The sequence below is a fragment of the Nelumbo nucifera genome, chromosome 4 (assembly GCF_055504915.1).
Source record: "Nelumbo nucifera cultivar China Antique chromosome 4, China Antique-T2T, whole genome shotgun sequence".
In the NCBI taxonomy this organism is placed as follows: domain Eukaryota; kingdom Viridiplantae; phylum Streptophyta; class Magnoliopsida; order Proteales; family Nelumbonaceae; genus Nelumbo; species Nelumbo nucifera.
The window spans coordinates 52,273,107-52,300,743 of NC_142652.1; the positions used below are offsets into that span (position 1 = coordinate 52,273,107).

The 27,637-nt window shown below is 46.7% G+C and overlaps 56 non-coding genes and 2 pseudogenes across 56 annotated transcripts; all 58 read right to left on the bottom strand.

Moving 5' to 3' along the window:
* Window positions 1-293: 293 nt before the first annotated feature.
* Window positions 294-412, bottom strand: LOC148796850 (5S ribosomal RNA). The gene has a single exon (XR_016069839.1). It is a non-coding gene; the product is annotated as a 5S ribosomal RNA (ribosomal RNA).
* A 354-nt stretch (window positions 413-766) lies between these two features.
* LOC148796851 (5S ribosomal RNA) lies at window positions 767-885 on the bottom strand. Its single transcript, XR_016072392.1, has one exon. It is a non-coding gene; the product is annotated as a 5S ribosomal RNA (ribosomal RNA).
* Window positions 886-1,239: 354 nt separating this feature from the next.
* LOC148796852 (5S ribosomal RNA) lies at window positions 1,240-1,358 on the bottom strand. Its single transcript, XR_016073662.1, has one exon. It is a non-coding gene; the product is annotated as a 5S ribosomal RNA (ribosomal RNA).
* A 354-nt stretch (window positions 1,359-1,712) lies between these two features.
* On the bottom strand, window positions 1,713-1,831 carry LOC148796853 (5S ribosomal RNA). Its single transcript, XR_016073673.1, has one exon. It is a non-coding gene; the product is annotated as a 5S ribosomal RNA (ribosomal RNA).
* Window positions 1,832-2,185: 354 nt separating this feature from the next.
* Window positions 2,186-2,304, bottom strand: LOC148796854 (5S ribosomal RNA). Its single transcript, XR_016071672.1, has one exon. It is a non-coding gene; the product is annotated as a 5S ribosomal RNA (ribosomal RNA).
* A 354-nt stretch (window positions 2,305-2,658) lies between these two features.
* Window positions 2,659-2,777, bottom strand: LOC148796855 (5S ribosomal RNA). The gene has a single exon (XR_016070803.1). It is a non-coding gene; the product is annotated as a 5S ribosomal RNA (ribosomal RNA).
* A 356-nt stretch (window positions 2,778-3,133) lies between these two features.
* LOC148796856 (5S ribosomal RNA) lies at window positions 3,134-3,252 on the bottom strand. The gene has a single exon (XR_016069840.1). It is a non-coding gene; the product is annotated as a 5S ribosomal RNA (ribosomal RNA).
* A 354-nt stretch (window positions 3,253-3,606) lies between these two features.
* Window positions 3,607-3,725, bottom strand: LOC148796857 (5S ribosomal RNA). Its single transcript, XR_016072393.1, has one exon. It is a non-coding gene; the product is annotated as a 5S ribosomal RNA (ribosomal RNA).
* Window positions 3,726-4,079: 354 nt separating this feature from the next.
* LOC148796858 (5S ribosomal RNA) lies at window positions 4,080-4,198 on the bottom strand. Its single transcript, XR_016073684.1, has one exon. It is a non-coding gene; the product is annotated as a 5S ribosomal RNA (ribosomal RNA).
* Window positions 4,199-4,552: 354 nt separating this feature from the next.
* Window positions 4,553-4,671, bottom strand: LOC148796859 (5S ribosomal RNA). Its single transcript, XR_016073695.1, has one exon. It is a non-coding gene; the product is annotated as a 5S ribosomal RNA (ribosomal RNA).
* Window positions 4,672-5,025: 354 nt separating this feature from the next.
* On the bottom strand, window positions 5,026-5,144 carry LOC148796860 (5S ribosomal RNA). The gene has a single exon (XR_016071673.1). It is a non-coding gene; the product is annotated as a 5S ribosomal RNA (ribosomal RNA).
* A 354-nt stretch (window positions 5,145-5,498) lies between these two features.
* Window positions 5,499-5,617, bottom strand: LOC148796861 (5S ribosomal RNA). Its single transcript, XR_016073706.1, has one exon. It is a non-coding gene; the product is annotated as a 5S ribosomal RNA (ribosomal RNA).
* A 355-nt stretch (window positions 5,618-5,972) lies between these two features.
* Window positions 5,973-6,091, bottom strand: LOC148796862 (5S ribosomal RNA). The gene has a single exon (XR_016073716.1). It is a non-coding gene; the product is annotated as a 5S ribosomal RNA (ribosomal RNA).
* Window positions 6,092-6,445: 354 nt separating this feature from the next.
* Window positions 6,446-6,564, bottom strand: LOC148796863 (5S ribosomal RNA). The gene has a single exon (XR_016070574.1). It is a non-coding gene; the product is annotated as a 5S ribosomal RNA (ribosomal RNA).
* A 354-nt stretch (window positions 6,565-6,918) lies between these two features.
* On the bottom strand, window positions 6,919-7,037 carry LOC148796864 (5S ribosomal RNA). Its single transcript, XR_016072480.1, has one exon. It is a non-coding gene; the product is annotated as a 5S ribosomal RNA (ribosomal RNA).
* A 355-nt stretch (window positions 7,038-7,392) lies between these two features.
* On the bottom strand, window positions 7,393-7,511 carry LOC148796865 (5S ribosomal RNA). Its single transcript, XR_016069210.1, has one exon. It is a non-coding gene; the product is annotated as a 5S ribosomal RNA (ribosomal RNA).
* A 353-nt stretch (window positions 7,512-7,864) lies between these two features.
* Window positions 7,865-7,983, bottom strand: LOC148796866 (5S ribosomal RNA). Its single transcript, XR_016069415.1, has one exon. It is a non-coding gene; the product is annotated as a 5S ribosomal RNA (ribosomal RNA).
* A 354-nt stretch (window positions 7,984-8,337) lies between these two features.
* Window positions 8,338-8,456, bottom strand: LOC148796867 (5S ribosomal RNA). Its single transcript, XR_016072038.1, has one exon. It is a non-coding gene; the product is annotated as a 5S ribosomal RNA (ribosomal RNA).
* Window positions 8,457-8,812: 356 nt separating this feature from the next.
* On the bottom strand, window positions 8,813-8,931 carry LOC148796868 (5S ribosomal RNA). Its single transcript, XR_016069841.1, has one exon. It is a non-coding gene; the product is annotated as a 5S ribosomal RNA (ribosomal RNA).
* A 354-nt stretch (window positions 8,932-9,285) lies between these two features.
* LOC148796869 (5S ribosomal RNA) lies at window positions 9,286-9,404 on the bottom strand. The gene has a single exon (XR_016072394.1). It is a non-coding gene; the product is annotated as a 5S ribosomal RNA (ribosomal RNA).
* A 354-nt stretch (window positions 9,405-9,758) lies between these two features.
* LOC148796870 (5S ribosomal RNA) lies at window positions 9,759-9,877 on the bottom strand. The gene has a single exon (XR_016073717.1). It is a non-coding gene; the product is annotated as a 5S ribosomal RNA (ribosomal RNA).
* A 354-nt stretch (window positions 9,878-10,231) lies between these two features.
* Window positions 10,232-10,350, bottom strand: LOC148796871 (5S ribosomal RNA). The gene has a single exon (XR_016073728.1). It is a non-coding gene; the product is annotated as a 5S ribosomal RNA (ribosomal RNA).
* Window positions 10,351-10,704: 354 nt separating this feature from the next.
* LOC148796872 (5S ribosomal RNA) lies at window positions 10,705-10,823 on the bottom strand. Its single transcript, XR_016071674.1, has one exon. It is a non-coding gene; the product is annotated as a 5S ribosomal RNA (ribosomal RNA).
* A 354-nt stretch (window positions 10,824-11,177) lies between these two features.
* Window positions 11,178-11,296, bottom strand: LOC148796873 (5S ribosomal RNA). The gene has a single exon (XR_016070804.1). It is a non-coding gene; the product is annotated as a 5S ribosomal RNA (ribosomal RNA).
* Window positions 11,297-11,652: 356 nt separating this feature from the next.
* LOC148796874 (5S ribosomal RNA) lies at window positions 11,653-11,771 on the bottom strand. The gene has a single exon (XR_016070774.1). It is a non-coding gene; the product is annotated as a 5S ribosomal RNA (ribosomal RNA).
* Window positions 11,772-12,125: 354 nt separating this feature from the next.
* On the bottom strand, window positions 12,126-12,244 carry LOC148796875 (5S ribosomal RNA). Its single transcript, XR_016072395.1, has one exon. It is a non-coding gene; the product is annotated as a 5S ribosomal RNA (ribosomal RNA).
* A 354-nt stretch (window positions 12,245-12,598) lies between these two features.
* Window positions 12,599-12,717, bottom strand: LOC148796876 (5S ribosomal RNA). The gene has a single exon (XR_016073740.1). It is a non-coding gene; the product is annotated as a 5S ribosomal RNA (ribosomal RNA).
* A 354-nt stretch (window positions 12,718-13,071) lies between these two features.
* LOC148796877 (5S ribosomal RNA) lies at window positions 13,072-13,190 on the bottom strand. The gene has a single exon (XR_016071675.1). It is a non-coding gene; the product is annotated as a 5S ribosomal RNA (ribosomal RNA).
* A 354-nt stretch (window positions 13,191-13,544) lies between these two features.
* On the bottom strand, window positions 13,545-13,663 carry LOC148796878 (5S ribosomal RNA). Its single transcript, XR_016073751.1, has one exon. It is a non-coding gene; the product is annotated as a 5S ribosomal RNA (ribosomal RNA).
* A 355-nt stretch (window positions 13,664-14,018) lies between these two features.
* Window positions 14,019-14,137, bottom strand: LOC148796879 (5S ribosomal RNA). The gene has a single exon (XR_016074023.1). It is a non-coding gene; the product is annotated as a 5S ribosomal RNA (ribosomal RNA).
* Window positions 14,138-14,491: 354 nt separating this feature from the next.
* Window positions 14,492-14,610, bottom strand: LOC148796880 (5S ribosomal RNA). Its single transcript, XR_016074555.1, has one exon. It is a non-coding gene; the product is annotated as a 5S ribosomal RNA (ribosomal RNA).
* A 354-nt stretch (window positions 14,611-14,964) lies between these two features.
* On the bottom strand, window positions 14,965-15,083 carry LOC148796881 (5S ribosomal RNA). Its single transcript, XR_016071230.1, has one exon. It is a non-coding gene; the product is annotated as a 5S ribosomal RNA (ribosomal RNA).
* A 356-nt stretch (window positions 15,084-15,439) lies between these two features.
* Window positions 15,440-15,558, bottom strand: LOC148796882 (5S ribosomal RNA). The gene has a single exon (XR_016069749.1). It is a non-coding gene; the product is annotated as a 5S ribosomal RNA (ribosomal RNA).
* Window positions 15,559-15,912: 354 nt separating this feature from the next.
* On the bottom strand, window positions 15,913-16,031 carry LOC148796883 (5S ribosomal RNA). The gene has a single exon (XR_016071787.1). It is a non-coding gene; the product is annotated as a 5S ribosomal RNA (ribosomal RNA).
* A 354-nt stretch (window positions 16,032-16,385) lies between these two features.
* LOC148796884 (5S ribosomal RNA) lies at window positions 16,386-16,504 on the bottom strand. The gene has a single exon (XR_016073762.1). It is a non-coding gene; the product is annotated as a 5S ribosomal RNA (ribosomal RNA).
* Window positions 16,505-16,860: 356 nt separating this feature from the next.
* On the bottom strand, window positions 16,861-16,979 carry LOC148796885 (5S ribosomal RNA). Its single transcript, XR_016074024.1, has one exon. It is a non-coding gene; the product is annotated as a 5S ribosomal RNA (ribosomal RNA).
* A 354-nt stretch (window positions 16,980-17,333) lies between these two features.
* Window positions 17,334-17,452, bottom strand: LOC148796886 (5S ribosomal RNA). The gene has a single exon (XR_016071899.1). It is a non-coding gene; the product is annotated as a 5S ribosomal RNA (ribosomal RNA).
* Window positions 17,453-17,806: 354 nt separating this feature from the next.
* Window positions 17,807-17,925, bottom strand: LOC148796887 (5S ribosomal RNA). The gene has a single exon (XR_016075381.1). It is a non-coding gene; the product is annotated as a 5S ribosomal RNA (ribosomal RNA).
* Window positions 17,926-18,281: 356 nt separating this feature from the next.
* LOC148796888 (5S ribosomal RNA) lies at window positions 18,282-18,400 on the bottom strand. The gene has a single exon (XR_016069053.1). It is a non-coding gene; the product is annotated as a 5S ribosomal RNA (ribosomal RNA).
* Window positions 18,401-18,754: 354 nt separating this feature from the next.
* On the bottom strand, window positions 18,755-18,873 carry LOC148796889 (5S ribosomal RNA; annotated as a pseudogene).
* Window positions 18,874-19,227: 354 nt separating this feature from the next.
* LOC148796890 (5S ribosomal RNA) lies at window positions 19,228-19,346 on the bottom strand. Its single transcript, XR_016070427.1, has one exon. It is a non-coding gene; the product is annotated as a 5S ribosomal RNA (ribosomal RNA).
* Window positions 19,347-19,702: 356 nt separating this feature from the next.
* On the bottom strand, window positions 19,703-19,821 carry LOC148796891 (5S ribosomal RNA). Its single transcript, XR_016069105.1, has one exon. It is a non-coding gene; the product is annotated as a 5S ribosomal RNA (ribosomal RNA).
* Window positions 19,822-20,175: 354 nt separating this feature from the next.
* LOC148796892 (5S ribosomal RNA) lies at window positions 20,176-20,294 on the bottom strand. The gene has a single exon (XR_016070047.1). It is a non-coding gene; the product is annotated as a 5S ribosomal RNA (ribosomal RNA).
* Window positions 20,295-20,648: 354 nt separating this feature from the next.
* Window positions 20,649-20,767, bottom strand: LOC148796893 (5S ribosomal RNA). The gene has a single exon (XR_016070438.1). It is a non-coding gene; the product is annotated as a 5S ribosomal RNA (ribosomal RNA).
* A 356-nt stretch (window positions 20,768-21,123) lies between these two features.
* Window positions 21,124-21,242, bottom strand: LOC148796894 (5S ribosomal RNA). Its single transcript, XR_016069106.1, has one exon. It is a non-coding gene; the product is annotated as a 5S ribosomal RNA (ribosomal RNA).
* A 354-nt stretch (window positions 21,243-21,596) lies between these two features.
* LOC148796895 (5S ribosomal RNA) lies at window positions 21,597-21,715 on the bottom strand. Its single transcript, XR_016071676.1, has one exon. It is a non-coding gene; the product is annotated as a 5S ribosomal RNA (ribosomal RNA).
* Window positions 21,716-22,069: 354 nt separating this feature from the next.
* On the bottom strand, window positions 22,070-22,188 carry LOC148796896 (5S ribosomal RNA). Its single transcript, XR_016071520.1, has one exon. It is a non-coding gene; the product is annotated as a 5S ribosomal RNA (ribosomal RNA).
* Window positions 22,189-22,544: 356 nt separating this feature from the next.
* On the bottom strand, window positions 22,545-22,663 carry LOC148796897 (5S ribosomal RNA). The gene has a single exon (XR_016074026.1). It is a non-coding gene; the product is annotated as a 5S ribosomal RNA (ribosomal RNA).
* A 354-nt stretch (window positions 22,664-23,017) lies between these two features.
* Window positions 23,018-23,136, bottom strand: LOC148796898 (5S ribosomal RNA). The gene has a single exon (XR_016071900.1). It is a non-coding gene; the product is annotated as a 5S ribosomal RNA (ribosomal RNA).
* A 354-nt stretch (window positions 23,137-23,490) lies between these two features.
* On the bottom strand, window positions 23,491-23,609 carry LOC148796899 (5S ribosomal RNA). The gene has a single exon (XR_016075382.1). It is a non-coding gene; the product is annotated as a 5S ribosomal RNA (ribosomal RNA).
* Window positions 23,610-23,965: 356 nt separating this feature from the next.
* LOC148796900 (5S ribosomal RNA) lies at window positions 23,966-24,084 on the bottom strand. Its single transcript, XR_016070379.1, has one exon. It is a non-coding gene; the product is annotated as a 5S ribosomal RNA (ribosomal RNA).
* Window positions 24,085-24,438: 354 nt separating this feature from the next.
* LOC148796901 (5S ribosomal RNA) lies at window positions 24,439-24,557 on the bottom strand. The gene has a single exon (XR_016070778.1). It is a non-coding gene; the product is annotated as a 5S ribosomal RNA (ribosomal RNA).
* A 354-nt stretch (window positions 24,558-24,911) lies between these two features.
* LOC148796902 (5S ribosomal RNA) lies at window positions 24,912-25,030 on the bottom strand. The gene has a single exon (XR_016070449.1). It is a non-coding gene; the product is annotated as a 5S ribosomal RNA (ribosomal RNA).
* A 356-nt stretch (window positions 25,031-25,386) lies between these two features.
* Window positions 25,387-25,505, bottom strand: LOC148796903 (5S ribosomal RNA). Its single transcript, XR_016070261.1, has one exon. It is a non-coding gene; the product is annotated as a 5S ribosomal RNA (ribosomal RNA).
* Window positions 25,506-25,860: 355 nt separating this feature from the next.
* LOC148796904 (5S ribosomal RNA) lies at window positions 25,861-25,979 on the bottom strand (annotated as a pseudogene).
* A 353-nt stretch (window positions 25,980-26,332) lies between these two features.
* On the bottom strand, window positions 26,333-26,451 carry LOC148796905 (5S ribosomal RNA). The gene has a single exon (XR_016072867.1). It is a non-coding gene; the product is annotated as a 5S ribosomal RNA (ribosomal RNA).
* Window positions 26,452-26,806: 355 nt separating this feature from the next.
* Window positions 26,807-26,925, bottom strand: LOC148796906 (5S ribosomal RNA). Its single transcript, XR_016075005.1, has one exon. It is a non-coding gene; the product is annotated as a 5S ribosomal RNA (ribosomal RNA).
* A 355-nt stretch (window positions 26,926-27,280) lies between these two features.
* On the bottom strand, window positions 27,281-27,399 carry LOC148796907 (5S ribosomal RNA). Its single transcript, XR_016074027.1, has one exon. It is a non-coding gene; the product is annotated as a 5S ribosomal RNA (ribosomal RNA).
* Window positions 27,400-27,637: the final 238 nt, after the last annotated feature.

The following is a 27,637-nucleotide window of genomic DNA, read 5'->3' on the forward strand; positions in this document are numbered from 1 at the left end:
ACTTGAAAAAAACTGTGTATGCAGCCTTCCTCCCTTGGTAACCGTGCACAAGCTCTTACGTGAGCAGAGTGTTTGCTTTTTAGATCTGCCGCACCCCCGGATAGATGCAATACTATCGCGGGGCCCACAATGCAAGACGAATGCCAAAAGCCCGGTTTTTTCACGGTTCCCATTCAGTAACGACAATCGTGCCGCAAATGGTCCGAGTATCCGGCGCGTTGTTTGCGTTTGTCTCGCCGAAACGACAAATGGAATTTGCAAATACGATATCGAAATAAAATATTAATAAAATTGGGGTGCAACAAGAGGACTTCCCAGGAGGTCACCCATCCTAGGACTACTCCCGCCCATGCACACTTAACTTCGGAGTTCTGATGGGATCCGGTGCATTAGTGCTGGTATGATCGCACCCGTTTAATTCATGCTCGCTTAGATCTTTATGCACTATCTTGCTCCCCTCCATTATTTGTTTTAGATTTGAAAAAACTGTGTATGCAGCCTTCCTCCCTTGGTAACCGTGCACAAGCTCCTACGTGAGCAGAGTGTTTGCATTTCAGATCTGCCGCACCCCCGGATAGATGCAATACTATCGCGGGGCCCACAATGCATGACGAATGCCGAAAGCCCGGTTCTTGCTTCGTTGCCATTCAGTAATGACGATCGTGCCGCAAATGGTCCGAGTATCCGACGCATTGTTTCCAGTTGTCTCCCAGAAACAACAAATGGAATTTGCAAATACAAATCAAAATAAAATATTAATAAAATTGGGGTGCAACACGAGGACTTCCCAGGAGGTCACCCATCCTAGTACTACTCTCGCCCAAGCAGGCTTAACTTCGGAGTTCTGATGGGATCCGGTGCATTAGTGCTGGTATGATCGCACCCGTTTAATTCATGCTCGCTTAGATCTTTATGCACTATCTTGCTCCCCTCCATTAATTGTTTTAGATTTGAAAAAACTGTGTATGCAGCCTTCCTCCCTTGGTAACCGTGCACAAGCTCCTACGTGAGCAGAGTGTTTGTATTTCAGATCTGCCGCACCCCCGGATAGATGCAATACTATCGCGGGGCCCACAATGCATGACGAATGCCGAAAGCCCGGTTCTTGCATCGTTGCCATTCAGTAATGACGATCGTGCCGCAAATGGTCCGAGTATCCGACGCATTGTTTCCAGTTGTCTCCCAGAAACAACAAATGGAATTTGCAAATACAAATCAAAATAAAATATTAATAAAATTGGGGTGCAACACGAGGACTTCCCAGGAGGTCACCCATCCTAGTACTACTCTCGCCCAAGCACGCTTAACTTCGGAGTTCTGATGGGATCCGGTGCATTAGTGCTGGTATGATCGCACCCGTTTAATTCATGCTCGCTTAGATCTTTATGCACTATCTTGCTCCCCTCCATTAAGTGTTTTAGATTTGAAAAAACTGTGTATGCAGCCTTCCTCCCTTGGTAACCGTGCACAAGCTCCTACGTGAGCAGAGTGTTTGCATTTCAGATCTGCCGCACCCCCGGATAGATGCAATACTATCGCGGGGCCCACAATGCATGACGAATGCCGAAAGCCCGGTTCTTGCATCGTTGCCATTCAGTAATGACGATCGTGCCGCAAATGGTCCGAGTATCCGACGCATTGTTTCCAGTTGTCTCCCAGAAACAACAAATGGAATTTGCAAATACAAATCAAAATAAAATATTAATAAAATTGGGGTGCAACACGAGGACTTCCCAGGAGGTCACCCATCCTAGTACTACTCTCGCCCAAGCACGCTTAACTTCGGAGTTCTGATGGGATCCGGTGCATTAGTGCTGGTATGATCGCACCCGTTTAATTCATGCTCGCTTAGATCTTTATGCACTATCTTGCTCCCCTCCATTAAGTGTTTTAGATTTGAAAAAACTGTGTATGCAGCCTTCCTCCCTTGGTAACCGTGCACAAGCTCCTACGTGAGCAGAGTGTTTGCATTTCAGATCTGCCGCACCCCCGGATAGATGCAATACTATCGCGGGGCCCACAATGCATGACGAATGCCGAAAGCCCGGTTCTTGCATCGTTGCCATTCAGTAATGACGATCGTGCCGCAAATGGTCCGAGTATCCGACGCATTGTTTCCAGTTGTCTCCCAGAAACAACAAATGGAATTTGCAAATACAAATCAAAATAAAATATTAATAAAATTGGGGTACAACACGAGGACTTCCCAGGAGGTCACCCATCCTAGTACTACTCTCGCCCAAGCACGCTTAACTTCGGAGTTCTGATGGGATCCGGTGCATTAGTGCTGGTATGATCGCACCCGTTTAATTCATGCTCGCTTAGATCTTTATGCACTATCTTGCTCCCCTCCATTAATTGTTTTAGATTTGAAAAAACTGTGTATGCAGCCTTCCTCCCTAGGTAACCCTGCACAAGTTCCTACGTGAGTAGAGTGTTTGTATTTCAGATCTGCCGCACCCCCGGATAGATGCAATACTATCGCGGGGCCCACAATGCATGACGAATGCCGAAAGCCCGGTTCTTGCATCGTTGCCATTCAGTAATGACGATCGTGCCGCAAATGGTCCGAGTATCCGACGCATTGTTTCCAGTTGTCTCCCAGAAACAACAAATGGAATTTGCAAATACAAATCAAAATAAAATATTAATAAAATTGGGGTGCAACACGAGGACTTCCCAGGAGGTCACCCATCCTAGTACTACTCTCGCCCAAGCACGCTTAACTTCGGAGTTCTGATGGGATCCGGTGCATTAGTGCTGGTATGACCGCACCCGTTTAATTCATGCTCGCTTAGATCTTTATGCACTATCTTGCTCCCCTCCATTAATTGTTTTAGACTTGAAAAAAACTGTGTATGCAGCCTTCCTCCCTTGGTAACCGTGCACAAGCTCTTACGTGAGCAGAGTGTTTGCTTTTTAGATCTGCCGCACCCCCGGATAGATGCAATACTATCGCGGGGCCCACAATGCAAGACGAATGCCAAAAGCCCGGTTTTTTCACGGTTCCCATTCAGTAACGACAATCGTGCCGCAAATGGTCCGAGTATCCGGCGCGTTGTTTGCGTTTGTCTCGCCGAAACGACAAATGGAATTTGCAAATACGATATCGAAATAAAATATTAATAAAATTGGGGTGCAACAAGAGGACTTCCCAGGAGGTCACCCATCCTAGGACTACTCCCGCCCATGCACACTTAACTTCGGAGTTCTGATGGGATCCGGTGCATTAGTGCTGGTATGATCGCACCCGTTTAATTCATGCTCGCTTAGATCTTTATGCACTATCTTGCTCCCCTCCATTATTTGTTTTAGATTTGAAAAAACTGTGTATGCAGCCTTCCTCCCTTGGTAACCGTGCACAAGCTCCTACGTGAGCAGAGTGTTTGCATTTCAGATCTGCCGCACCCCCGGATAGATGCAATACTATCGCGGGGCCCACAATGCATGACGAATGCCGAAAGCCCGGTTCTTGCTTCGTTGCCATTCAGTAATGACGATCGTGCCGCAAATGGTCCGAGTATCCGACGCATTGTTTCCAGTTGTCTCCCAGAAACAACAAATGGAATTTGCAAATACAAATCAAAATAAAATATTAATAAAATTGGGGTGCAACACGAGGACTTCCCAGGAGGTCACCCATCCTAGTACTACTCTCGCCCAAGCAGGCTTAACTTCGGAGTTCTGATGGGATCCGGTGCATTAGTGCTGGTATGATCGCACCCGTTTAATTCATGCTCGCTTAGATCTTTATGCACTATCTTGCTCCCCTCCATTAATTGTTTTAGATTTGAAAAAACTGTGTATGCAGCCTTCCTCCCTTGGTAACCGTGCACAAGCTCCTACGTGAGCAGAGTGTTTGTATTTCAGATCTGCCGCACCCCCGGATAGATGCAATACTATCGCGGGGCCCACAATGCATGACGAATGCCGAAAGCCCGGTTCTTGCATCGTTGCCATTCAGTAATGACGATCGTGCCGCAAATGGTCCGAGTATCCGACGCATTGTTTCCAGTTGTCTCCCAGAAACAACAAATGGAATTTGCAAATACAAATCAAAATAAAATATTAATAAAATTGGGGTGCAACACGAGGACTTCCCAGGAGGTCACCCATCCTAGTACTACTCTCGCCCAAGCACGCTTAACTTCGGAGTTCTGATGGGATCCGGTGCATTAGTGCTGGTATGATCGCACCCGTTTAATTCATGCTCGCTTAGATCTTTATGCACTATCTTGCTCCCCTCCATTAAGTGTTTTAGATTTGAAAAAACTGTGTATGCAGCCTTCCTCCCTTGGTAACCGTGCACAAGCTCCTACGTGAGCAGAGTGTTTGCATTTCAGATCTGCCGCACCCCCGGATAGATGCAATACTATCGCGGGGCCCACAATGCATGACGAATGCCGAAAGCCCGGTTCTTGCATCGTTGCCATTCAGTAATGACGATCGTGCCGCAAATGGTCCGAGTATCCGACGCATTGTTTCCAGTTGTCTCCCAGAAACAACAAATGGAATTTGCAAATACAAATCAAAATAAAATATTAATAAAATTGGGGTGCAACACGAGGACTTCCCAGGAGGTCACCCATCCTAGTACTACTCTCGCCCAAGCACGCTTAACTTCGGAGTTCTGATGGGATCCGGTGCATTAGTGCTGGTATGATCGCACCCGTTTAATTCATGCTCGCTTAGATCTTTATGCACTATCTTGCTCCCCTCCATTAAGTGTTTTAGATTTGAAAAAACTGTGTATGCAGCCTTCCTCCCTTGGTAACCGTGCACAAGCTCCTACGTGAGCAGAGTGTTTGCATTTCAGATCTGCCGCACCCCCGGATAGATGCAATACTATCGCGGGGCCCACAATGCATGACGAATGCCGAAAGCCCGGTTCTTGCATCGTTGCCATTCAGTAATGACGATCGTGCCGCAAATGGTCCGAGTATCCGACGCATTGTTTCCAGTTGTCTCCCAGAAACAACAAATGGAATTTGCAAATACAAATCAAAATAAAATATTAATAAAATTGGGGTACAACACGAGGACTTCCCAGGAGGTCACCCATCCTAGTACTACTCTCGCCCAAGCACGCTTAACTTCGGAGTTCTGATGGGATCCGGTGCATTAGTGCTGGTATGATCGCACCCGTTTAATTCATGCTCGCTTAGATCTTTATGCACTATCTTGCTCCCCTCCATTAATTGTTTTAGATTTGAAAAAACTGTGTATGCAGCCTTCCTCCCTAGGTAACCCTGCACAAGTTCCTACGTGAGTAGAGTGTTTGTATTTCAGATCTGCCGCACCCCCGGATAGATGCAATACTATCGCGGGGCCCACAATGCATGACGAATGCCGAAAGCCCGGTTCTTGCATCGTTGCCATTCAGTAATGACGATCGTGCCGCAAATGGTCCGAGTATCCGACGCATTGTTTCCAGTTGTCTCCCAGAAACAACAAATGGAATTTGCAAATACAAATCAAAATAAAATATTAATAAAATTGGGGTGCAACACGAGGACTTCCCAGGAGGTCACCCATCCTAGTACTACTCTCGCCCAAGCACGCTTAACTTCGGAGTTCTGATGGGATCCGGTGCATTAGTGCTGGTATGATCGCACCCGTTTAATTCATGCTCGCTTAGATCTTTATGCACTATCTTGCTCCCCTCCATTAATTGTTTTAGACTTGAAAAAACTGTGTATGCAGCCTTCCTCCCTTGGTAACCGTGCACAAGCTCCTACGTGAGCAGAGTGTTTGCTTTTCAGATCTGTCGCACCCCCGGATAGATGCAATACTATCGCGGGGCCCACAATGCACGACGAATGCCAAAAGCCCGGTTTTTGCACGGTTCTCATTCAGTAATGACGATTGTGCCGCAAATGGTCCGAGTATCCGGCGCGTTGTTTGCGTTTGTCTCGCCGAAACGACAAATGGAATTTGCAAATGCGATATCGAAATAAAATATTAATAAAATTGGGGTGCAACACGAGGACTTCCCAGGAGGTCACCCATCCTAGGACTACTCCCGCCCATGCACACTTAACTTCGGAGTTCTGATGGGATCCGGTGCATCAGTGCTGGTATGATCGCACCCGTTTAATTCATGCTCGCTTAGATCTTTATGCACTATCTTGCTCCCCTCCATTAATTGTTTTAGATTTGAAAAAACTGTGTATGCAGCCTTCCTCCCTTGGTAACCGTGCACAAGCTCCTACGTGAGCAGAGTGTTTGCATTTCAGATCTGCCGCACCCCCGGATAGATGCAATACTATCGCGGGGCCCACAATGCATGACGAATGCCGAAAGCCCGGTTCTTGCATCGTTGCCATTCAGTAATGACGATCGTGCCGCAAATGGTCCGAGTATCCGACGCATTGTTTCCAGTTGTCTACCAGAAACAACAAATGGAATTTGCAAATACAAATCAAAATAAAATATTAATAAAATTGGGGTGCAACACGAGGACTTCCCAGGAGGTCACCCATCCTAGTACTACTCTCGCCCAAGCACGCTTAACTTCGGAGTTCTGATGGGATCCGGTGCATTAGTGCTGGTATGATCACACCCGTTTAATTCATGCTCGCTTAGATCTTTATGCACTATCTTGCTCCCCTCCATTAATTGTTTTAGACTTGAAAAAACTGTGTATGCAGCCTTCCTCCCTTGGTAACCGTGCACAAGCCCTTACGTGAGCAGAGTGTTTGCTTTTTAGATCTGCCGCACCCCCGGATAGATGCAATACTATCGCGGGGCCCACAATGCACGACGAATGCCGAAAGCCCGGTTCTTGCATCGTTGCCATTCAGTAATGACGATCGTGCCGCAAATGGTCCGAGTATCCGACGCATTGTTTCCAGTTGTCTCCCAGAAACAACAAATGGAATTTGCAAATACAAATCAAAATAAAATATTAATAAAATTGGGGTGCAACACGAGGACTTCCCAGGAGGTCACCCTTCCTAGTACTACTCTCGCCCAAGCACGCTTAACTTCGGAGTTCTGATGAGATCCGGTGCATTAGTGCTGGTATGATCGCACCCGTTTAATTCATGCTCGCTTAGATCTTTGTGCACTATCTTGCTGCCCTCCATTAATTGTTTTAGACTTGAAAAAACTGTGTATGCAGCCTTCCTCCCTTGGTAACCGTGCACAAGCTCCTACGTGAGCAGAGTGTTTGCTTTTCAGATCTGTCGCACCCCCGGATAGATGCAATACTATCGCGGGGCCCACAATGCATGACGAATGCCAAAAGCCCGGTTTTTGCACGGTTCTCATTCAGTAATGACGATTGTGCCGCAAATGGTCCGAGTATCCGGCGCGTTGTTTGCGTTTGTCTCGCCGAAACGACAAATGGAATTTGCAAATACGATATCGAAATAAAATATTAATAAAATTGGGGTGCAACACGAGGACTTCCCAGGAGGTCACCCATCCTAGGACTACTCCCGCCCATGCACACTTAACTTCGGAGTTCTGATGGGATCCGGTGCATTACTGCTGGTATGATCGCACCCGTTTAATTCATGCTCGCTTAATCTTTATGCACTATCTTGCTCCCCTCCATTAATTGTTTTAGATTTGAAAAAACTGTGTATGCAGCCTTCCTCCCTTGGTAACCGTGCACAAGCTCCTACGTGAGCAGAGTGTTTGCATTTCAGATCTGCCGCACCCCTGGATAGATGCAATACTATCGCGGGGCCCACAATGCATGACGAATGCCGAAAGCCCGGTTCTTGCATCGTTGCCATTCAGTAATGACGATCGTGCCGCAAATGGTCCGAGTATCCGACGCATTGTTTCCAGTTGTCTCCCAGAAACAACAAATGGAATTTGCAAATACAAATCAAAATAAAATATTAATAAAATTGGGGTGCAACACGAGGACTTCCCAAGAGGTCACCCATCCTAGTACTACTCTCGCCCAAGCACGCTTAACTTCGGAGTTCTGATGGGATCCGGTGCATTAGTGCTGGTATGATCGCACCCGTTTAATTCATGCTCGCTTAGATCTTTATGCACTATCTTGCTCCCCTCCATTAATTGTTTTAGACTTGAAAAAACTGTGTATGCAGCCTTCCTCCCTTGGTAACCTTGCACAAGCTCTTACGTGAGCAGAGTGTTTGCTTTTTAGATCTGCCGCACCCCCGGATAGATGCAATACTATCGCGGGGCCCACAATGCATGACGAATGCCGAAAGCCCGGTTCTTGCATCGTTGCCATTCAGTAATGACGATCGTGCCGCAAATGGTCCGAGTATCCGACGAATTGTTTCCAGTTGTCTCCCAGAAACAACAAATGGAATTTGCAAATACAAATCAAAATAAAATATTAATAAAATTGGGGTGCAACACGAGGACTTCCCAGGAGGTCACCCATCCTAGTACTACGCTCGCCCAAGCACGCTTAACTTCGGAGTTCTGATGGGATCCGGTGCATTAGTGCTGGTATGACCGCACCCGTTTAATTCATGCTCGCTTAGATCTTTATGCACTATCTTGCTCCCCTCCATTAATTGTTTTAGACTTGAAAAAAACTGTGTATGCAGCCTTCCTCCCTTGGTAACCGTGCACAAGCTCTTACGTGAGCAGAGTGTTTGCTTTTTAGATCTGCCGCACCCCCGGATAGATGCAATACTATCGCGGGGCCCACAATGCAAGACGAATGCCAAAAGCCCGGTTTTTTCACGGTTCCCATTCAGTAACGACAATCGTGCCGCAAATGGTCCGAGTATCCGGCGCGTTGTTTGCGTTTGTCTCGCCGAAACGACAAATGGAATTTGCAAATACGATATCGAAATAAAATATTAATAAAATTGGGGTGCAACAAGAGGACTTCCCAGGAGGTCACCCATCCTAGGACTACTCCCGCCCATGCACACTTAACTTCGGAGTTCTGATGGGATCCGGTGCATTAGTGCTGGTATGATCGCACCCGTTTAATTCATGCTCGCTTAGATCTTTATGCACTATCTTGCTCCCCTCCATTATTTGTTTTAGATTTGAAAAAACTGTGTATGCAGCCTTCCTCCCTTGGTAACCGTGCACAAGCTCCTACGTGAGCAGAGTGTTTGCATTTCAGATCTGCCGCACCCCCGGATAGATGCAATACTATCGCGGGGCCCACAATGCATGACGAATGCCGAAAGCCCGGTTCTTGCTTCGTTGCCATTCAGTAATGACGATCGTGCCGCAAATGGTCCGAGTATCCGACGCATTGTTTCCAGTTGTCTCCCAGAAACAACAAATGGAATTTGCAAATACAAATCAAAATAAAATATTAATAAAATTGGGGTGCAACACGAGGACTTCCCAGGAGGTCACCCATCCTAGTACTACTCTCGCCCAAGCAGGCTTAACTTCGGAGTTCTGATGGGATCCGGTGCATTAGTGCTGGTATGATCGCACCCGTTTAATTCATGCTCGCTTAGATCTTTATGCACTATCTTGCTCCCCTCCATTAATTGTTTTAGATTTGAAAAAACTGTGTATGCAGCCTTCCTCCCTTGGTAACCGTGCACAAGCTCCTACGTGAGCAGAGTGTTTGTATTTCAGATCTGCCGCACCCCCGGATAGATGCAATACTATCGCGGGGCCCACAATGCATGACGAATGCCGAAAGCCCGGTTCTTGCATCGTTGCCATTCAGTAATGACGATCGTGCCGCAAATGGTCCGAGTATCCGACGCATTGTTTCCAGTTGTCTCCCAGAAACAACAAATGGAATTTGCAAATACAAATCAAAATAAAATATTAATAAAATTGGGGTGCAACACGAGGACTTCCCAGGAGGTCACCCATCCTAGTACTACTCTCGCCCAAGCACGCTTAACTTCGGAGTTCTGATGGGATCCGGTGCATTAGTGCTGGTATGATCGCACCCGTTTAATTCATGCTCGCTTAGATCTTTATGCACTATCTTGCTCCCCTCCATTAAGTGTTTTAGATTTGAAAAAACTGTGTATGCAGCCTTCCTCCCTTGGTAACCGTGCACAAGCTCCTACGTGAGCAGAGTGTTTGCATTTCAGATCTGCCGCACCCCCGGATAGATGCAATACTATCGCGGGGCCCACAATGCATGACGAATGCCGAAAGCCCGGTTCTTGCATCGTTGCCATTCAGTAATGACGATCGTGCCGCAAATGGTCCGAGTATCCGACGCATTGTTTCCAGTTGTCTCCCAGAAACAACAAATGGAATTTGCAAATACAAATCAAAATAAAATATTAATAAAATTGGGGTGCAACACGAGGACTTCCCAGGAGGTCACCCATCCTAGTACTACTCTCGCCCAAGCACGCTTAACTTCGGAGTTCTGATGGGATCCGGTGCATTAGTGCTGGTATGATCGCACCCGTTTAATTCATGCTCGCTTAGATCTTTATGCACTATCTTGCTCCCCTCCATTAAGTGTTTTAGATTTGAAAAAACTGTGTATGCAGCCTTCCTCCCTTGGTAACCGTGCACAAGCTCCTACGTGAGCAGAGTGTTTGCATTTCAGATCTGCCGCACCCCCGGATAGATGCAATACTATCGCGGGGCCCACAATGCATGACGAATGCCGAAAGCCCGGTTCTTGCATCGTTGCCATTCAGTAATGACGATCGTGCCGCAAATGGTCCGAGTATCCGACGCATTGTTTCCAGTTGTCTCCCAGAAACAACAAATGGAATTTGCAAATACAAATCAAAATAAAATATTAATAAAATTGGGGTACAACACGAGGACTTCCCAGGAGGTCACCCATCCTAGTACTACTCTCGCCCAAGCACGCTTAACTTCGGAGTTCTGATGGGATCCGGTGCATTAGTGCTGGTATGATCGCACCCGTTTAATTCATGCTCGCTTAGATCTTTATGCACTATCTTGCTCCCCTCCATTAATTGTTTTAGATTTGAAAAAACTGTGTATGCAGCCTTCCTCCCTAGGTAACCCTGCACAAGTTCCTACGTGAGTAGAGTGTTTGTATTTCAGATCTGCCGCACCCCCGGATAGATGCAATACTATCGCGGGGCCCACAATGCATGACGAATGCCGAAAGCCCGGTTCTTGCATCGTTGCCATTCAGTAATGACGATCGTGCCGCAAATGGTCCGAGTATCCGACGCATTGTTTCCAGTTGTCTCCCAGAAACAACAAATGGAATTTGCAAATACAAATCAAAATAAAATATTAATAAAATTGGGGTGCAACACGAGGACTTCCCAGGAGGTCACCCATCCTAGTACTACTCTCGCCCAAGCACGCTTAACTTCGGAGTTCTGATGGGATCCGGTGCATTAGTGCTGGTATGACCGCACCCGTTTAATTCATGCTCGCTTAGATCTTTATGCACTATCTTGCTCCCCTCCATTAATTGTTTTAGACTTGAAAAAAACTGTGTATGCAGCCTTCCTCCCTTGGTAACCGTGCACAAGCTCTTACGTGAGCAGAGTGTTTGCTTTTTAGATCTGCCGCACCCCCGGATAGATGCAATACTATCGCGGGGCCCACAATGCAAGACGAATGCCAAAAGCCCGGTTTTTTCACGGTTCCCATTCAGTAACGACAATCGTGCCGCAAATGGTCCGAGTATCCGGCGCGTTGTTTGCGTTTGTCTCGCCGAAACGACAAATGGAATTTGCAAATACGATATCGAAATAAAATATTAATAAAATTGGGGTGCAACAAGAGGACTTCCCAGGAGGTCAACCATCCTAGGACTACTCCCGCCCATGCACACTTAACTTCGGAGTTCTGATGGGATCCGGTGCATTAGTGCTGGTATGATCGCACCCGTTTAATTCATGCTCGCTTAGATCTTTATGCACTATCTTGCTCCCCTCCATTATTAGTTTTAGATTTGAAAAAACTGTGTATGCAGCCTTCCTCCCTTGGTAACCGTGCACAAGCTCCTACGTGAGCAGAGTGTTTGCATTTCAGATCTGCCGCACCCCCGGATAGATGCAATACTATCGCGGGGCCCACAATGCATGACGAATGCCGAAAGCCCGGTTCTTGCTTCGTTGCCATTCAGTAATGACGATCGTGCCGCAAATGGTCCGAGTATCCGACGCATTGTTTCCAGTTGTCTCCCAGAAACAACAAATGGAATTTGCAAATACAAATCAAAATAAAATATTAATAAAATTGGGGTGCAACACGAGGACTTCCCAGGAGGTCACCCATCCTAGTACTACTCTCGCCCAAGCAGGCTTAACTTCGGAGTTCTGATGGGATCCGGTGCATTAGTGCTGGTATGATCGCACCCGTTTAATTCATGCTCGCTTAGATCTTTATGCACTATCTTGCTCCCCTCCATTAATTGTTTTAGATTTGAAAAAACTGTGTATGCAGCCTTCCTCCCTTGGTAACCGTGCACAAGCTCCTACGTGAGCAGAGTGTTTGTATTTCAGATCTGCCGCACCCCCGGATAGATGCAATACTATCGCGGGGCCCACAATGCATGACGAATGCCGAAAGCCCGGTTCTTGCATCGTTGCCATTCAGTAATGACGATCGTGCCGCAAATGGTCCGAGTATCCGACGCATTGTTTCCAGTTGTCTCCCAGAAACAACAAATGGAATTTGCAAATACAAATCAAAATAAAATATTAATAAAATTGGGGTGCAACACGAGGACTTCCCAGGAGGTCACCCATCCTAGTACTACTCTCGCCCAAGCACGCTTAACTTCGGAGTTCTGATGGGATCCGGTGCATTAGTGCTGGTATGATCGCACCCGTTTAATTCATGCTCGCTTAGATCTTTATGCACTATCTTGCTCCCCTCCATTAAGTGTTTTAGATTTGAAAAAACTGTGTATGCAGCCTTCCTCCCTTGGTAACCGTGCACAAGCTCCTACGTGAGCAGAGTGTTTGCATTTCAGATCTGCCGCACCCCCGGATAGATGCAATACTATCGCGGGGCCCACAATGCATGACGAATGCCGAAAGCCCGGTTCTTGCATCGTTGCCATTCAGTAATGACGATCGTGCCGCAAATGGTCCGAGTATCCGACGCATTGTTTCCAGTTGTCTCCCAGAAACAACAAATGGAATTTGCAAATACAAATCAAAATAAAATATTAATAAAATTGGGGTACAACACGAGGACTTCCCAGGAGGTCACCCATCCTAGTACTACTCTCGCCCAAGCACGCTTAACTTCGGAGTTCTGATGGGATCCGGTGCATTAGTGCTGGTATGATCGCACCCGTTTAATTCATGCTCGCTTAGATCTTTATGCACTATCTTGCTCCCCTCCATTAATTGTTTTAGATTTGAAAAAACTGTGTATGCAGCCTTCCTCCCTAGGTAACCCTGCACAAGTTCCTACGTGAGTAGAGTGTTTGTATTTCAGATCTGCCGCACCCCCGGATAGATGCAATACTATCGCGGGGCCCACAATGCATGACGAATGCCGAAAGCCCGGTTCTTGCATCGTTGCCATTCAGTAATGACGATCGTGCCGCAAATGGTCCGAGTATCCGACGCATTGTTTCCAGTTGTCTCCCAGAAACAACAAATGGAATTTGCAAATACAAATCAAAATAAAATATTAATAAAATTGGGGTGCAACACGAGGACTTCCCAGGAGGTCACCCATCCTAGTACTACTCTCGCCCAAGCACGCTTAACTTCGGAGTTCTGATGGGATCCGGTGCATTAGTGCTGGTATGATCGCACCCGTTTAATTCATGCTCGCTTAGATCTTTATGCACTATCTTGCTCCCCTCCATTAATTGTTTTAGACTTGAAAAAAACTGTGTATGCAGCCTTCCTCCCTTGGTAACCGTGCACAAGCTCTTACGTGAGCAGAGTTTTGCTTTTTAGATCTGCCGCACCCCCGGATAGATGCAATACTATCGCGGGGCCCACAATGCACGACGAATGCCAAAAGCCCGGTTTTTTCACGGTTCCCATTCAGTAATGACAATCGTGCCGCAAATGGTCCGAGTATCCGGCGCGTTGTTTGCGTTTGTCTCGCCGAAACGACAAATGGAATTTGCAAATACGATATCGAAATAAAATATTAATAAAATTGGGGTGCAACACGAGGACTTCCCAGGAGGTCACCCATCCTAGGACTACTCCCGCCCATGCACACTTAACTTCGGAGTTCTGATGGGATCCGGTGCATTAGTGCTGGTATGATCGCACCCGTTTAATTCATGCTCGCTTAGATCTTTATGCACTATCTTGCTCCCCTCCATTAATTGTTTTAGATTTGAAAAAACTGTGTATGCAGCCTTCCTCCCTTGGTAACCGTGCACAAGCTCCTACGTGAGCAGAGTGTTTGCATTTCAGATCTGCCGCACCCCCGGATAGATGCAATACTATCGCGGGGCACACAATGCATGACGAATGCCGAAAGCCCGGTTCTTGCATCGTTGCCATTCAGTAATGACGATCGTGCCGCAAATGGTCCGAGTATCCGACGCATTGTTTCCAGTTGTCTCCCAGAAACAACAAATGGAATTTGCAAATACAAATCAAAATAAAATATTAATAAAATTGGGGTGCAACACGAGGACTTCCAAGGAGGTCACCCATCCTAGTACTACTCTCGCCCAAGTACGCTTAACTTCGGAGTTCTGATGGGATCCGGTGCATTAGTGCTGGTATGATCGCACCCGTTTAATTCATGCTCGCTTAGATCTTTATGCACTATCTTGCTCCCCTCCATTAATTGTTTTAGATTTGAAAAAACTGTGTATGCAGCCTTCCTCCCTTGGTAACCGTGCACAAGCTCCTACGTGAGCAGAGTGTTTGTATTTCAGATCTGCCGCACCCCCGGATAGATACAATACTATCGCGGGGCCCACAATGCATGACGAATGCCGAAAGCCCGGTTCTTGCATCGTTGCCATTCAGTAATGACGATCGTGCCGCAAATGGTCCGAGTATCCGACGCATTGTTTCCAGTTGTCTCCCAGAAACAACAAATGGAATTTGCAAATACAAATCAAAATAAAATATTAATAAAATTGGGGTGCAACACGAGGACTTCCCAGGAGGTCACCCATCCTAGTACTACTCTCGCCCAAGCACGCTTAACTTCGGAGTTCTTATGGGATCCGGTGCATTAGTGCTGGTATGATCGCACCCGTTTAATTCATGCTCGCTTAGATCTTTATGCACTATCTTGCTCCCCTCCATTAATTGTTTTAGACTTGAAAAAAACTGTGTATGCAGCCTTCCTCCCTTGGTAACCGTGCACAAGCTCTTACGTGAGCAGAGTGTTTGCTTTTTAGATCTGCCGCACCCCCGGATAGATGCAATACTATCGTGGGGCCCACAATGCACGACGAATGCCAAAAGCCTGGTTTTTTCACGGTTCCCATTCAGTAATGACAATCGTGCCGCAAATGGTCCGAGTATCCGGCGCGTTGTTTGCGTTTGTCTCGCCGAAACGACAAATGGAATTTGCAAATACGATATCGAAATAAAATATTAATAAAATAGGGGTGCAACACGAGGACTTCCAAGGAGGTCACCCATCCTAGGACTACTCCCGCCCATGCACACTTAACTTCGGAGTTCTGATGGGATCCGGTGCATTAGTGCTGGTATGATCACACCCGTTTAATTCATGCTCGCTTAGATCTTTATGCACTATCTTGCTCCCCTCCATTAATTGTTTTAGATTTGAAAAAACTGTGTATGCAGCCTTCCTCCCTTGGTAACCGTGCACAAGCTCCTACGTGAGCAGAGTGTTTGCATTTCAGATCTGCCGCACCCCCGGATAGATGCAATACTATCGCGGGGCCCACAATGCATGACGAATGCCGAAAGCCCGGTTCTTGCATCGTTGCCATTCAGTAATGACGATCGTGCCGCAAATGGTCCGAGTATCCGACGCATTGTTTCCAGTTGTCTCCCAGAAACAACAAATGGAATTTGCAAATACAAATCAAAATAAAATATTAATAAAATTGGGGTACAACACGAGGACTTCCCAGGAGGTCACCCATCCAAGTACTACTCTCGCCCAAGCACGCTTAACTTCGGAGTTCTGATGGGATCCGGTGCATTAGTGCTGGTATGATCGCACCCGTTTAATTCATGCTCGCTTAGATCTTTATGCACTATCTTGCTCCCCTCCATTAATTGTTTTAGATTTGAAAAAACTGTGTATGCAGCCTTCCTCCCTTGGTAACCGTGCACAAGTTCCTACGTGAGCAGAGTGTTTGTATTTCAGATCTGCCGCACCCCCGGATAGATGCAATACTATCGCGGGGCCCACAATGCATGACGAATGCCGAAAGCCCGGTTCTTGCATCGTTGCCATTCAGTAATGACGATCGTGCCGCAAATGGTCCGAGTATCCGACGCATTGTTTCCAGTTGTCTCCCAGAAACAACAAATGGAATTTGCAAATACAAATCAAAATAAAATATTAATAAAATTGGGGTGCAACACGAGGACTTCCCAGGAGGTCACCCATCCTAGTACTACTCTCGCCCAAGCACGCTTAACTTCGGAGTTCTGATGGGATCCGGTGCATTAGTGCTGGTATGATCGCACCCGTTTAATTCATGCTCGCTTAGATCTTTATGCACTATCTTGCTCCCCTCCATTAATTGTTTTAGACTTGAAAAAAACTGTGTATGCAGCCTTCCTCCCTGGGTAACCGTGCACAAGCTCTTACGTGAGCAGAGTGTTTGCTTTTTAGATCTGCCGCACCCCCGGATAGATGCAATACTATCGCGGGGCCCACAATGCACGACGAATGCCAAAAGCCCGGTTTTTTCACGGTTCCCATTCAGTAATGACAATCGTGCCGCAAATGGTCCGAGTATCCGGCGCGTTGTTTGCGTTTGTCTCGCCGAAACGACAAATGGAATTTGCAAATACGATATCGAAATAAAATATTAATAAAATTGGGGTGCAACACGAGGACTTCCCAGGAGGTCACCCATCCTAGGACTACTCCCGCCCATGCACACTTAACTTCGGAGTTCTGATGGGATCCGGTGCATTAGTGCTGGTATGATCGCACCCGTTTAATTCATGCTCGCTTAGATCTTTATGCACTATCTTGCTCCCCTCCATTAATTGTTTTAGATTTGAAAAAACTGTGTATGCAGCCTTCCTCCCTTGGTAACCGTGCACAAGCTCCTACGTGAGCAGAGTGTTTGCATTTCAGATCTGCCGCACCCCCGGATAGATGCAATACTATCGCGGGGCCCACAATGCATGACGAATGCCGAAAGCCCGGTTCTTGCATCGTTGCCATTCAGTAATGACGATCGTGCCGCAAATGGTCCGAGTATCCGACGCATTGTTTCCAGTTGTCTCCCAGAAACAACAAATGGAATTTGCAAATACAAATCAAAATAAAATATTAATAAAATTGGGGTGCAACACGAGGACTTCCAAGGAGGTCACCCATCCTAGTACTACTCTCGCCCAAGCACGCTTAACTTCGGAGTTCTGATGGGATCCGGTGCATTAGTGCTGGTATGATCGCACCCGTTTAATTCATGCTCGCTTAGATCTTTATGCACTATCTTGCTCCCCTCCATTAATTGTTTTAGATTTGAAAAAACTGTGTATGCAGCCTTCCTCCCTTGGTAACCGTGCACAAGCTCCTACGTGAGCAGAGTGTTTGTATTTCAGATCTGCCGCACCCCCGGATAGATGCAATACTATCGCGGGGCCCACAATGCATGACGAATGCCGAAAGCCCGGTTCTTGCATCGTTGCCATTCAGTAATGACGATCGTGCCGCAAATGGTCCGAGTATCCGACGCATTGTTTCCAGTTGTCTCCCAGAAACAACAAATGGAATTTGCAAATACAAATCAAAATAAAATATTAATAAAATTGGGGTGCAACACGAGGACTTCCCAGGAGGTCACCCATCCTAGTACTACTTTCGCCCAAGCACGCTTAATTTCGGAGTTCTGATGGGATCCGGTGCATTAGTGCTGGTATGATCGCACCCGTTTAATTCATGCTCGCTTAGATCTTTATGCACTATCTTGCTCCCCTCCATTAATTGTTTTAGACTTGAAAAAAACTGTGTATGCAGCCTTCCTCCCTTGGTAACCGTGCACAAGCTCTTACGTGAGCAGAGTGTTTGCTTTTTAGATCTGCCGCACCCCCGGATAGATGCAATACTATCGCGGGGCCCACAATGCACGACGAATGCCAAAAGCCCGGTTTTTTCACGGTTCCCATTCAGTAATGACAATCGTGCCGCAAATGGTCCGAGTATCCGGCGCGTTGTTTGCGTTTGTCTCGCCGAAACGACAAATGGAATTTGCAAATACGATATCGAAATAAAATATTAATAAAATTGGGGTGCAACACGAGGACTTCCCAGGAGGTCACCCATCCTAGGACTACTCCCGCCCATGCACACTTAACTTCGGAGTTCTGATGGGATCCGATGCATTAGTGCTGGTATGATCGCACCCGTTTAATTCATGCTCGCTTAGATTTTTATGCACTATATTGCTCCCCTCCATTATTTGTTTTAGATTTGAAAAAACTGTGTATGCAGCCTTCCTCCCTTGGTAACCGTGCACAAGCTCCTACGTGAGCAGAGTGTTTGCATTTCAGATCTGCCGCACCCCCGGATAGATGCAATACTATCGCGGGGCCCACAATGCATGACGAATGCCGAAAGCCCGGTTCTTGCATCGTTGCCATTCAGTAATGACGATCGTGCCGCAAATGGTCCGAGTATCCGACGCATTGTTTCCAGTTGTCTCCCAGAAACAACAAATGGAATTTGCAAATACAAATCAAAATAAAATATTAATAAAATTGGGGTGCAACACGAGGACTTCCCAGGAGGTAACCCATCCTAGTACTACTCTCCCCCAAGCACGCTTAACTTCGTAGTTCTGATTGGATCCGGTGCATTAGTGCTGGTATGATCGCACCCGTTTAATTCATGCTCGCTTAGATCTTTATGCACTATCTTGCTCCCCTCCATTAATTGTTTTAGATTTGAAAAAACTGTGTATGCAGCCTTCCTCCCTTGGTAACCGTGCACAAGCTCCTACGTGAGCAGAGTGTTTGTATTTCAGATCTGCCGCACCCCCGGATAGATGCAATACTATCGCGGGGCCCACAATGCATGACGAATGCCGAAAGCCCGGTTCTTGCATCGTTGCCATTCAGTAATGACGATCGTGCCGCAAATGGTCCGAGTATCCGACGCATTGTTTCCAGTTGTCTCCCAGAAACAACAAATGGAATTTGCAAATACAAATCAAAATAAAATATTAATAAAATTGGGGTGCAACACGAGGACTTCCCAGGAGGTCACCCATCCGAGTACTACTCTCGCCCAAGCACGCTTAACTTCGGAGTTCTGATGGGATCCGGTGCATTAGTGCTGGTATGATCGCACCCGTTTAATTCATGCTCGCTTAGATCTTTATGCACTATCTTGCTCCCCTCCATTAATTGTTTTAGACTTGAAAAAAACTGTGTATGCAGCCTTCCTCCCTTGGTAATCGTGCACAAGCTCTTACGTGAGCAGAGTGTTTGCTTTTTAGATCTGCCGCACCCCCGGATAGATGCAATACTATCGTGGGGCCCACAATGCACGACGAATGCCAAAAGCCTGGTTTTTTCACGGTTCCCATTCAGTAATGACAATCGTGCCGCAAATGGTCCGAGTATCCGGCGCGTTGTTTGCGTTTGTCTCGCCGAAACGACAAATGGAATTTGCAAATACGATATCGAAATAAAATATTAATAAAATAGGGGTGCAACACGAGGACTTCCAAGGAGGTCACCCATCCTAGGACTACTCCCGCCCATGCACACTTAACTTCGGAGTTCTGATGGGATCCGGTGCATTAGTGCTGGTATGATCGCACCCGTTTAATTCATGCTCGCTTAGATCTTTATGCACTATCTTGCTCCCCTCCATTAATTGTTTTAGATTTGAAAAAACTGTGTATGCAGCCTTCCTCCCTTGGTAACCGTGCACAAGCTCCTACGTGAGCAGAGTGTTTGCATTTCAGATCTGCCGCACCCCCGGATAGATGCAATACTATCGCGGGGCCCACAATGCATGACGAATGCCGAAAGCCCGGTTCTTGCATCGTTGCCATTCAGTAATGACGATCGTGCCGCAAATGGTCCGAGTATCCGACGCATTGTTTCCAGTTGTCTCCCAGAAACAACAAATGGAATTTGCAAATACAAATCAAAATAAAATATTAATAAAATTGGGGTGCAACACGAGGACTTCCCAGGAGGTAACCCATCCTAGTACTACTCTCCCCCAAGCACGCTTAACTTCGTAGTTCTGATGGGATCCGGTGCATTAGTGCTGGTATGATCGCACCCGTTTAATTCATGCTCGCTTAGATCTTTATGCACTATCTTGCTCCCCTCCATTAATTGTTTTAGATTTGAAAAAACTGTGTATGCAGCCTTCCTCCCTTGGTAACCGTGCACAAGCTCCTACGTGAGCAGAGTGTTTGTATTTCAGATCTGCCGCACCCCCGGATAGATGCAATACTATCGCGGGGCCCACAATGCATGACGAATGCCGAAAGCCCGGTTCTTGCATCGTTGCCATTCAGTAATGACGATCGTGCCGCAAATGGTCCGAGTATCCGACGCATTGTTTCCAGTTGTCTCCCAGAAACAACAAATGGAATTTGCAAATACAAATCAAAATAAAATATTAATAAAATTGGGGTGCAACACGAGGACTTCCCAGGAGGTCACCCATCCGAGTACTACTCTCGCCCAAGCACGCTTAACTTCGGAGTTCTGATGGGATCCGGTGCATTAGTGCTGGTATGATCGCACCCGTTTAATTCATGCTCGCTTAGATCTTTATGCACTATCTTGCTCCCCTCCATTAATTGTTTTAGACTTGAAAAAAACTGTGTATGCAGCCTTCCTCCCTTGGTAACCGTGCACAAGCTCTTACGTGAGCAGAGTGTTTGCTTTTTAGATCTGCCGCACCCCCGGATAGATGCAATACTATCGTGGGGCCCACAATGCACGACGAATGCCAAAAGCCTGGTTTTTTCACGGTTCCCATTCAGTAATGACAATCGTGCCGCAAATGGTCCGAGTATCCGGCGCGTTGTTTGCGTTTGTCTCGCCGAAACGACAAATGGAATTTGCAAATACGATATCGAAATAAAATATTAATAAAATAGGGGTGCAACACGAGGACTTCCAAGGAGGTCACCCATCCTAGGACTACTCCCGCCCATGCACACTTAACTTCGGAGTTCTGATGGGATCCGGTGCATTAGTGCTGGTATGATCGCACCCGTTTAATTCATGCTCGCTTAGATCTTTATGCACTATCTTGCTCCCCTCCATTAATTGTTTTAGATTTGAAAAAACTGTGTATGCAGCCTTCCTCCCTTGGTAACCGTGCACAAGCTCCTACGTGAGCAGAGTGTTTGCATTTCAGATCTGCCGCACCCCCGGATAGATGCAATACTATCGCGGGGCCCACAATGCATGACGAATGCCGAAAGCCCGGTTCTTGCATCGTTGCCATTCAGTAATGACGATCGTGCCGCAAATGGTCCGAGTATCCGACGCATTGTTTCCAGTTGTCTCCCAGAAACAACAAATGGAATTTGCAAATACAAATCAAAATAAAATATTAATAAAATTGGGGTACAACACGAGGACTTCCCAGGAGGTCACCCATCCTAGTACTACTCTCGCCCAAGCACGCTTAACTTCGGAGTTCTGATGGGATCCGGTGCATTAGTGCTGGTATGATCGCACCCGTTTAATTCATGCTCGCTTAGATCTTTATGCACTATCTTGCTCCCCTCCATTAATTGTTTTAGATTTGAAAAAACTGTGTATGCAGCCTTCCTCCCTTGGTAACCGTGCACAAGTTCCTACGTGAGCAGAGTGTTTGTATTTCAGATCTGCCGCACCCCCGGATAGATGCAATACTATCGCGGGGCCCACAATGCATGACGAATGCCGAAAGCCCGGTTCTTGCATCGTTGCCATTCAGTAATGACGATCGTGCCGCAAATGGTCCGAGTATCCGACGCATTGTTTCCAGTTGTCTCCCAGAAACAACAAATGGAATTTGCAAATACAAATCAAAATAAAATATTAATAAAATTGGGGTGCAACACGAGGACTTCCCAGGAGGTCACCCATCCTAGTACTACTCTCGCCCAAGCACGCTTAACTTCGGAGTTCTGATGGGATCCAGTGCATTAGTGCTGGTATGATCGCACCCGTTTAATTCATGCTCGCTTAGATCTTTATGCACTATCGTGCTCCCCTCCATTAATTGTTTTAGACTTGAAAAAAACTGTGTATGCAGCCTTCCTCCCTTGGTAACCGTGCACAAGCTCTTACGTGAGCAGAGTGTTTGCTTTTTAGATCTGCCGCACCCCCGGATAGATGCAATACTATCGCGGGGCCCACAATGCACGACGAATGCCAAAAGCCCGGTTTTTTCACGGTTCCCATTCAGTAATGACAATCGTGCCGCAAATGGTCCGAGTATCCGGCGCGTTGTTTGCGTTTGTCTCGCCGAAACGACAAATGGAATTTGCAAATACGATATCGAAATAAAATATTAATAAAATTGGGGTGCAACACGAGGACTTCCCAGGAGGTCACCCATCCTAGGACTACTCCCGCCCATGCACACTTAACTTCGGAGTTCTGATGGGATCCGGTGCATTAGTGCTGGTATGATCGCACCCGTTTAATTCATGCTCGCTTAGATCTTTATGCACTATCTTGCTCCCCTCCATTAATTGTTTTAGATTTGAAAAAACTGTGTATGCAGCCTTCCTCCCTTGGTAACCGTGCACAAGCTCCTACGTGAGCAGAGTGTTTGCATTTCAGATCTGCCACACCCCCGGATAGATGCAATACTATCGCGGGGCCCACAATGCATGACGAATGCCGAAAGGACGGTTCTTGCATCGTTGCCATTCAGTAATGACGATCGTGCCGCAAATGGTCCGAGTATCCGACGCATTGTTTCCAGTTGTCTCCCAGAAACAACAAATGGAATTTGCAAATACAAATCAAAATAAAATATTAATAAAATTGGGGTGCAACACGAGGACTTCCAAGGAGGTCACCCATCCTAGTACTACTCTCGCCCAAGCACGCTTAACTTCGGAGTTCTGATGGGATCCGGTGCATTAGTGCTGGTATGATCGCACCCGTTTAATTCATGCTCGCTTAGATCTTTATGCACTATCTTGCTCCCCTCCATTAATTGTTTTAGATTTGAAAAAACTGTGTATGCAGCCTTCCTCCCTTGGTAACCGTGCACAAGCTCCTACGTGAGCAGAGTGTTTGTATTTCAGATCTGCCGCACCCCCGGATAGATGCAATACTATCGCGGGGCCCACAATGCATGACGAATGCCGAAAGCCCGGTTCTTGCATCGTTGCCATTCAGTAATGACGATCGTGCCGCAAATGGTCCGAGTATCCGACGCATTGTTTCCAGTTGTCTCCCAGAAACAACAAATGGAATTTGCAAATACAAATCAAAATAAAATATTAATAAAATTGGGGTGCAACACGAGGACTTCCCAGGAGGTCACCCATCCTAGTACTACTTTCGCCCAAGCACGCTTAATTTCGGAGTTCTGATGGGATCCGGTGCATTAGTGCTGGTATGATCGCACCCGTTTAATTCATGCTCGCTTAGATCTTTATGCACTATCTTGCTCCCCTCCATTAATTGTTTTAGACTTGAAAAAAACTGTGTATGCAGCCTTCCTCCCTTGGTAACCGTGCACAAGCTCTTACGTGAGCAGAGTGTTTGCTTTTTAGATCTGCCGCACCCCCGGATAGATGCAATACTATCGCGGGGCCCACAATGCACGACGAATGCCAAAAGCCCGGTTTTTTCACGGTTCCCATTCAGTAATGACAATCGTGCCGCAAATGGTCCGAGTATCCGGCGCGTTGTTTGCGTTTGTCTCGCCGAAACGACAAATGGAATTTGCAAATACGATATCGAAATAAAATATTAATAAAATTGGGGAGCAACACGAGGACTTCCCAGGAGGTCACCCATCCTAGGACTACTCCCGCCCATGCACACTTAACTTCGGAGTTCTGATGGGATCCGATGCATTAGTGCTGGTATGATCGCACCCGTTTAATTCATGCTCGCTTAGATTTTTATGCACTATATTGCTCCCCTCCATTATTTGTTTTAGATTTGAAAAAACTGTGTATGCAGCCTTCCTCCCTTGGTAACCGTGCACAAGCTCCTACGTGAGCAGAGTGTTTGCATTTCAGATCTGCCGCACCCCCGGATAGATGCAATACTATCGCGGGGCCCACAATGCATGACGAATGCCGAAAGCCCGGTTCTTGCATCGTTGCCATTCAGTAATGACGATCGTGCCGCAAATGGTCCGAGTATCCGACGCATTGTTTCCAGTTGTCTCCCAGAAACAACAAATGGAATTTGCAAATACAAATCAAAATAAAATATTAATAAAATTGGGGTGCAACACGAGGACTTCCCAGGAGGTAACCCATCCTAGTACTACTCTCCCCCAAGCACGCTTAACTTCGGAGTTATAATGGGATCCGGTGCATTAGTGCTGGTATGATCGCACCCGTTTAATTCATGCTCGCTTAGATCTTTATGCACTATCTTGCTCCCCTCCATTAATTGTTTTAGATTTGAAAAAACTGTGTATGCAGCCTTCCTCCCTTGGTAAACGTGCACAAGCTCCTACGTGAGCAGAGTGTTTGTATTTCAGATCTGCCGCACCCCCGGATAGATGCAATACTATCGCGGGGCCCACAATGCATGACGAATGCCGAAAGCCCGGTTCTTGCATCGTTGCCATTCAGTAATGACGATCGTGACGCAAATGGTCCGAGTATCCGACGCATTGTTTCCAGTTGTCTCCCAGAAACAACAAATGGAATTTGCAAATACAAATCAAAATAAAATATTAATAAAATTGGGGTGCAACACGAGGACTTCCCAGGAGGTCACCCATCCGAGTACTACTCTCGCCCAAGCACGCTTAACTTCGGAGTTCTGATGGGATCCGGTGCATTAGTGCTGGTATGATCGCACCCGTTTAATTCATGCTCGCTTAGATCTTTATGCACTATCTTGCTCCCCTCCATTAATTGTTTTAGACTTGAAAAAAACTGTGTATGCAGCCTTCCTCCCTTGGTAACCGTGCACAAGCTCTTACGTGAGCAGAGTGTTTGCTTTTTAGATCTGCCGCCCCCCCGGATAGATGCAATACTATCGCGGGGCCCACAATGCAAGACGAATGCCAAAAGCCCGGTTTTTTCACGGTTCCCATTCAGTAATGACAATCGTGCCGCAAATGGTCCGAGTATCCGGCGCGTTGTTTGCGTTTGTCTCGCCGAAACGACAAATGGAATTTGCAAATACGATATCGAAATAAAATATTAATAAAATTGAAGAGCAACACGAGGACTTCCCAAGAGGTCACCCATCCTAGGACTACTCCCGCCCATGCACACTTAACTTCGGAGTTCTGATGGGATCCGGTGCATTAGTGCTGGTATGATCGCACCCGTTTAATTCATGCTCGCTTAGATCTTTATGCACTATCTTGCTCCCCTCCATTAATTGTTTTAGACTTGAAAAAACTGTGTATGCAGCCTTCCTCCCTTGGTAACCGTGCACAAGCTCCTACGTGAGCAGAGTGTTTGCTTTTCAGATCTGCCGCACCCCCGGATAGATGCAATACTATCGCGGGGCCCACAATGCACGACGAATGCCAAAAGCCCGGTTTTTGCACGGTTCCCATTCAGTAATGACGATCGTGCCGCAAATGGTCCGAGTATCCGGCGCGTTGTTTGAGTTTGTCTTGCCGAAACGACAAATGGAATTTGCAAATACGATATCGAAATAAAATATTAATAAAATTGGGGTGAAACACAAGGACTTCCGAGGAGGTCACCCATCCTAATACTACTCTCGCCCAAGCACACTTAACTTCGGAGTTCTGATGAGATCCGGTGCATTAGTGCTGGTATGATAGCACCCGTTTAATTCATGCTCGCTTAGATCTTTATGACCTATCTTGCTCCCTTCCATTAATTGTTTTAGATTTGAAAAAAATGTGTATGCAGCCTCTTTCCCTTGGTAACCGTGCACAAGCTCCTACGTGAGCGGAGTGTTTGCTTTTCAGATCTGCCGCACCTCCGGATAGATGCAATACTATCGCGGGGCCCACAATGCATGACGAATGCCGAAAGCCCGGTTCTTGCATCGTGGCCATTCAGTAATGACGATCGTGCCGCAAATGGTCCGAGTATCCGACGCATTGTTTCCAGTATCTCCCAGAAACAACAAATGGAATTTGCAAATACAAATCAAAATAAAATATTAATAAAATTGGGGTGCAACACGAGGACTTCCCAGGAGGTCACCCATCCTAGTACAACTCTCGCCCAAGCACGCTTAACTTCAGAGTTCTGATGGGATCCGGTGCATTAGTGCTGGTATGATCGCACCCGTTTAATTCATGCTCGCATAGATCTTTATGCACTATCTTGCTCCCCTCCATTAATTGTTTTAGACTTGAAAAAACTGTGTATGCAGCCTTCCTCCCTTGGTAACCGTGCACAAGCTCTTACGTGAGCAGAGTGTTTGCTTTTTAGATCTGCCGCACCCCCGGATAGATGCAATACTATCGCGGGGCCCACAATGCACGACGAATGCCAAAAGCCCGGTTTTTGCACGGTTCTCATTCAGTAATGACGATTGTGCCGCAAATGGTCCGAGTATCCGGCGCGTTGTTTGCGTTTGTCTCGCCGAAACGACAAATGGAATTTGCAAATACGATATCGAAATAAAATATTAATAAAATTGGGGTGCAACACGAGGACTTCCCAGGAGGTCACCCATCCTAGGACTACTCCCGCCCATGCACATTTAACTTCGGAGTTCTGATGGGATCCGGTGCATTAGTGCTGGTATGATCGCACCCGTTTAATTCATGCTCGCATAGATCTTTATGCACTATCTTGCTCCCCTCCATTAATTGTTTTAGACTTGAAAAAACTGTGTATGCAGCCTTCCTCCCTTGGTAACCGTGCACAAGCTCTTACGTGAGCAGAGTGTTTGCTTTTTAGATCTGCCGCACCCCCGGATAGATGCAATACTATCGCGGGGCCCACAATGCACGACGAATGCCAAAAGCCCGGTTTTTGCACGGTTCTCATTCAGTAATGACGATTGTGCCGCAAATGGTCCGAGTATCCGGCGCGTTGTTTGCGTTTGTCTCGCCGAAACGACAAATGGAATTTGCAAATACGATATCGAAATAAAATATTAATAAAATTGGGGTGCAACACGAGGACTTCCCAGGAGGTCACCCATCCTAGGACTACTCCCGCCCATGCACACTTAACTTCGGAGTTCTGATGGGATCCGGTGCATTAGTGCTGGTATGATCGCACCCGTTTAATTCATGCTCGCTTAGATCTTTATGCACTATTTTGCTCCCCTCCATTAATTGTTTTAGATTTGAAAAAACTGTGTATGCAGCCTTCCTCCCTTGGTAACCGTGCACAAGCTCCTACGTGAGCAGAGTGTTTGTATTTCAGATCTGCCGCACCCCCGGATAGATGCAATACTATCGCGGGGCCCACAATGCATGACGAATGCCGAAAGCCCGGTTCTTGCATCGTTGCCATTCA